Here is a 6,410-nt window from a genome sequence, read left to right as displayed (position 1 = left end):
CTGACAATTTCGTAATACTCCCTGGGTATGTTTTAAATAGGTACCTTGGTACTAATATTTTTTGTGCCAAATATAAGTAATTCTGTATTGTTGCTGTTTAAATTCAAATCATAGCAATGGGTTGTTACTTGGAGATTCTGATTGTCCACTGAAGCCATTTTTAACGAGTCCACAAATACATCCCTTTTTGTATATGGCAGAAAACAAAACGATTAAATTGATTCAACTGTCTTATCTTACACTGAAGCAATATATTTATAACATAGAGATGAAAATGAATTGCTAAGTATAGACCAGGAATAAGCTAAATTATTGAATTTACTGAAGTTATGATGTTTGATAACCTTAATTTTTGTGTCAAGCTTGTCACGCACGGGGAACTATACTAAAATATATCTCATATCACTCACTACAGTAATGAGTGAGGCTGCATACACGGAACTATAATGTGTATATTATGGTTCCGTTTATGCAGGCTCACTCATTATTACAGTGAGCAATATGAGATGTAATATATCTATTATAGTATACCTCCTGGTCAGTAACAAGCTTTATGGGGAAATAGAAGGATCATTAATATACATGTATCATTTTTTATTCTTTATTTAATTGTCCTTTGTATAATTTAATTATTAAATTTAATAAATCAATGAATTTTTGTGTCTCTCTTCTGCCCTTTCATTTTCTCTGGCACGCTTGTGTTCTACCCTTTCCTCCTCTTTTTATACCTGAAGCAATTGAGCTATGTTAAGTATTAGCGTTGTTCTTTCTTGTAATACATTCTCTAGTTTATTATTGGTAGCTTACTTCTGGAACTAGCTTTTTAATTTAAGAACGCAGGATTCCATCTTCTAGGTGTTTGTCATATCTGTAACTAATGTTTTTATTTAGAAAAGTGAAAGATATCTACTAACAAATATTAAAATTAGGTTTTATTCTTGTTATTGGGATTCTTCAATTTACCATGTAAATTATCCAATATTTAAAAATATTGTGTTTTGATATACATAGTGGTTTATCCCTAGTTTACTATTCAATATACCAGTTGGATGGATTATAAATCTGTAGAGTTTTGACAATGATTGATATGTCCATCTAGCCTAATTTTTCAGGAGGGCATTTTGAAAGTTTAAATCATGTTTTGCCAACCCAAAAACGAAAAGTAATCAACATAAGAAATCAAGTAATATATCAAGTTCTGGCCTACCTAATACAGTAGAACCCCGATTATCCGTGCTTCTCAGGACCGAAGGTGGCACTGATAATTGAAAAGCACGGATAATACGAACATGTATTTCTTATGTATACTAAGTACGTATACACATACATATTATGTACCTACCATAAAAAGATAACAGAAAAAATAAATCTTTTATTATGAGTCTCTCTTTCGTCATATAGTTTCCGTTAAGTGATTTACAATGACGCTATCTTGATAAAACCTCAAAAATGCAACTTGAGTAATAGAAAATCATAGCACAGATAATCGGGGTTCTACTGTAAATTAAAAGGGGACATATCTTTTATACAAAAGATCTGTGGGACAAAGGGGGTTTTACCTTCATCATACACATACCAAACTCTACCAACTTGAAGAAATGTTACTAAATAGCATATCAAGCAAATAATCTCATTCTGGCTAAAGTCAGACGTAACATCAAGTTTTGCCATACCGCTACAGAAATATAGTATTGAATTTAAATAAAAGTTTTCCCCACATTAACAAATTTTTACATCATTGAACAGTTAATATTAATAATCATATATGTACATATAATTATGTAAACAAAATTACCACTGCATCTGTTTCATTAGCTAGCTTGTCTTCTATTTTACATACAAATCAACAGTTTTCCACTAATTTAAAATGGATTTACCTCTTGTTCAAGCTCTCCAGTAAACTTTTTCAGCATAATCAATGTTTTCTTTCTAAAACAATATTGTCTGATTAAAATATGGAAATGTATTTCTAAACCTTATGATTAAGTTGTAACCATAGATATATAATACTCTAGATTGCGCCTTACGATCTTAAAATGGGTGACGGTTGCGACAGAGATAAATGAGCCTATTTGGTCGGTAGTCTCTTTCTAATTCAAGGGGAGTATCGACGACGTCACTATCCTACTCTGTGGTCGAGTATTTTAGATGGTTTGACAGTTCGAGCGGATGGCGACGAGAACTGGTCGTTTGTCTTCGGACGTGGATAATCCTGGTTCGAATCCCGTACCAATCTTTACTTTTTTTATTTTTTATTTAATCAATATTGCGTTTATTAGATATTATTACATCTCTAAAGTAAATCTATCCAAAGAAATATATAACAAATAAGAAAAACTGTATAGGTACCTATAGATTTTTAAAAATATAAAAGCCAATGTTATTTTTTTAATAAGTTAATTGAAGAATAGTATAAAGTAGGTAATTGTTAAAAATATTCGTAAAAAATTACCAATAATTAATATCAACACAATGTACCATCGATTTATTAATTGAATCGGTCATTTCAAAACCAATATGAGTCACATATTCCTAATTTTACAGAAGAGCAAAGAAAACTAACTATTAATAGTCGAAAGATGGATGAAATGGATGACATCAAAATTCAGAGTTATATTGTAGTTTTGTTGCTAATGTTTTTACTGGACTGGTGTCGTTTTTGCACACAACGTTTATCTTAAAGGAGTCTATTCCTCTCAAAAAGTTAGTTTCTGAAAATTGTGGACTTTGCTGTTTTTGAAATGACCGATTCAATTATAAGTAATTAGACATTATTTTTATTTATGAAACTATTGTTACAATTTTTTAAAAAAGTAGAAGCAAAACAAACATTCACATCATTCGAATAAGGACGAATTTATATTAATAACGAATGACTTTTATTTTACTATGCAGTTCACAAATTATGTATTCCAATATTAACTTACTATACATACATTTATTATCTGCTAGATTTACTTAGGTCCATTTTTCAGATGTAAAAATATCTAATAAACGCAATATTGATTAAATAAAAATAAAAAAAGTAAAGTTGGTATGGGATTCGAACCACGATTACCCACGTCCGAAGACCAAAGACCATTTCCCGTCACCACCCGCTCCAACTGTCAACACATATTACTCGATAAAGTGGGATATTCACGTCGTCGATATTCCCCTTAAATTAAAAAGAGACTACCGACCAAATAGGCTCATTTATCTCTGTCGCAACCGTTACCCATTTTAAGATCGCAGGGCGCAATCTAGAGTATTATATATCTATGGTTGTAACTAAACTAAGTTAATTTGTGACTAAACCTATTAAGTTGTAATTCTTTGATTTGCTTACATTTACTTCTTCCAAAATGGAAATAAAATCGATAAAATCATCTTTGAATCTAATTATGTTAGGTTAGGTTCATAGAAAAAAGTGTTGTGTGATTTGGTAGAATGCGATCTTACCCTTCAAAAAATATGTCACGTATTTCAGCACCTGGAAAATTGGAAGGATACTACAAATCTGACCTCCACATAAGTGGTCTGTAGCTTCGACATGATAGGTGTGAAATTTTAAACGTTCTTGCTGTTGATTGGATAGGAATGGTCATAGATAAATAATATATAGTATTACCAGATAGATAGGCAACTCACTGTAAAAATTTGGTTCCTTACGCCATTTGCGAGCGATGTGTTAACTAATCACCATTTGGCGGGAAATTCAAATGGACAAGCATTAATTTTATCCGTTTAGCGCCTCTTGCGGGCAATTTCGTTACTAATTAAAATATCTTGTTATTTTACAAGAAATAATCTCACCTATATTATTAAAATAAAATACCAAAACTTACTAAGTAAGTTGCAAAATATGTTATTTTTGCTGTCAAATTTAGTAAGGAAAAGGGATATAAAAACGTTAGACAATTTTTTTCTAAATATAGGTACGTGTATTTATTCGTTGTTTCAGATAAAACAGTTATAAACTAATTACTATTTACCTATGAATTTTCTAACTTTTCTATGATTTGTACACAACAATAATAAACCATGTTTATTTTTTTTATTAATACAACACCAAAGTTCTTTCGCAACTAAAACAAAACTACACACTACACTTTAGAAACGAAGGATAAGGAACCAACTGAAATTGAAATTACTAAGAATAAATCGTTACAGATAATACAATAAAAACTGTAAACTAATAGAAAATTATTTGTCTTAGAGCATGAGAGAAAAAATTTTCCATGCTCTAAGTTATTTGTATTTGCACTAACTATCATTACTTTTGAAGAATTGACAAATAATTGACATCGTCGAGTTAAGCCTCGTTTGATTATTTTATTTGTGACATTCAGGTATGGTGTTTTAACATAAATGATTGGTTAAAGTCTTCATGAGCGAGAAAGGCTGTCGTTTCTCTTTATTTAGCTGAGCGGTGTGGAAGTGGTGGGGGAAATTCCCCAATTTTTCCATATGAGATTCCGGGGCATGAGGAATGGTAGCGTTATCTAGCCTCCACGCTAGGTACACCATAGCCTCCATACGGTACTTCCAATATTTAATATTATTTTATTCAAGTGGACAATAAAGGTAAAACACAAACAACTCTTGTTTCTTAATTATTTATTTATACAATAATGTGACATTTTACATAGAAATATGAGTATTTAATTTCGATTAAATATATGTTTACTTGTTGAATTTATCGGCTGCACACAACAGCTGATCGGCCATTAGACCCAACAACAAAACGCGAAATAAAATGTGTATTTTAAAACTGTTGGATAAACAGTACCTATCATCAGAAAAACTTACCTTTAAAAAGGTACTAGATTATGAAATAACAAAAATATCAAAAAACACGACTGAATATCAGCTTTTTATGGTGACACAAACTAAACACAAACAAACACCAAACACATCACATAACCGACTAAACCGACCATATAAAATAAGTGAACGACAACGAAGGAACGAACACGAACACAGATTAAGATTGTGATTAAGATAGCGCAGGATTTGTCAAAAGTCATGTTCCACCAATCACAATGCCGACATCAGCGCCTCTGACTAAACGGAAGGAAAATAAATACGAGTACATGTTTTTTATTAGAGTTAGCGGGGCATGGTTAGGTTAAAGCTGAAATTATAAAAATAAACACAAAAGTCAGGTGTGTTCGGAATCCAAACTTACTTTTAAGCTTATCTACCGGTTAACTAACTGGAACATAAATTGACGTGAAAAGACGGGTACATTTTATCTGGCGAATAAATATTTATCCTCCAGATAGCTAACTGCCAGATAAGAGCATATTTATTCGGAGGTGAAAAGACCGGGCCTTAGTAAAATAGTTCTAAAATTCCATTCTCCTATTTTATTATTACAAAAACACGGGTGAATAATAATTAAATAAAATGCATTCACCTGGGGGTTAGGCAAAACCAATTACATCACTGCACTGTGGTGAACTCACCCAGCGTAGCTGGGTAAGACCACGAAGCAAGTAGGCCGCGCAATTTTGACCGATTTAAATTTTCGCGATTTAACATCGTCATAATTTAATTTAAACAAAATGGACGTTAGCGTCAGATTTGGTGACAATAATCATGAACAAATTAAAGATTTGTTAAAAAATAATACGCCTCAAAATACAATTAAGACAAAAAGGTCTGTTTGGACACAATTTGAGCAATTTTGCACAGTAAGGAACTATCAGTTGAATGATAATACAAGTATTCAAGAAATTGCAAAAGTTCTTGAAGATTGGGGAATGAATATGAAGAAAATGAATGGTGAAGATTACAAAGAATACTCTGTTAAAACTATTTGGAATGTAACAGCCAAAATGATTAAAGAAAAATATTTTTCAGAGTTTAATATAAGTTTTAACCCGTTTATCGACATTGAATTTAAGAAGGCAAGAGACGTGAGAAATGCAAAAAGGAAAGAGTTACAAAGTCGTCCCGAAAAAAGAAAACAAAGTGCTATAGCGCTGGATGAAAAAGAGTATTTGAGTATTTAGACTCGTGCGATGAAAATAATCCGCTAGGATTAGAGATAAAATTTTTTCATGTTGTCTCTTACGAGTTAACATGGCGCGGTGGTGAGGGTGTTCATTGTAGAATTGATTATTTCAAATATGAAATAAATAATGCCGGCAAAGAAACAGGAAGGATTGAATATAATCCAATTTTTACTAAAACATGCCAAGGTGGTCAAAAAAGTGTTCGGATTCAAAATGGCTGACACCAAACATTAAAGATCCAGACAGGTTAAAAAAATCATGGAGAAGCGTGGTAAAAATATTACCAGCGATAGATTTTTCCTTACCCCAAATCCATACTGGCAAACAGGTAATGGAATATGGTATAAAAATACTCCCATTGGACCAAATGAAATGGCTAAATGGTTGAAGAACTCTGCAAAAAAATGC

General features: G+C 31.7%; 1 long non-coding RNA gene across 3 annotated transcripts; it reads right to left on the bottom strand.

Annotated features, from left to right (window-relative positions):
• Positions 1 to 596: 596 nt before the first annotated feature.
• On the bottom strand, positions 597 to 3,569 carry LOC126892516 (uncharacterized). 3 transcript variants are annotated; one of them, XR_007700884.1, is made up of 3 exons: positions 3,442 to 3,569; positions 1,796 to 1,929; positions 597 to 874 (listed from the first exon to the last, which is right to left on the bottom strand). It is a non-coding gene; the product is annotated as an uncharacterized LOC126892516 (long non-coding RNA). The 3 variants fall into 3 exon arrangements; XR_007700885.1 differs by having other exon boundaries at positions 3,329 to 3,452; XR_007700886.1 differs by having other exon boundaries at positions 1,878 to 1,929; positions 3,329 to 3,452.
• Positions 3,570 to 6,410: the final 2,841 nt, after the last annotated feature.

The sequence above is a fragment of the Diabrotica virgifera genome, chromosome 9 (genome assembly GCF_917563875.1).
Source record: "Diabrotica virgifera virgifera chromosome 9, PGI_DIABVI_V3a".
NCBI lineage: Eukaryota > Metazoa > Arthropoda > Insecta > Coleoptera > Chrysomelidae > Diabrotica > Diabrotica virgifera.
Note: the sequence above shows the minus strand (reverse complement) of the source record. Positions and strands in the feature narration are given on the sequence as shown.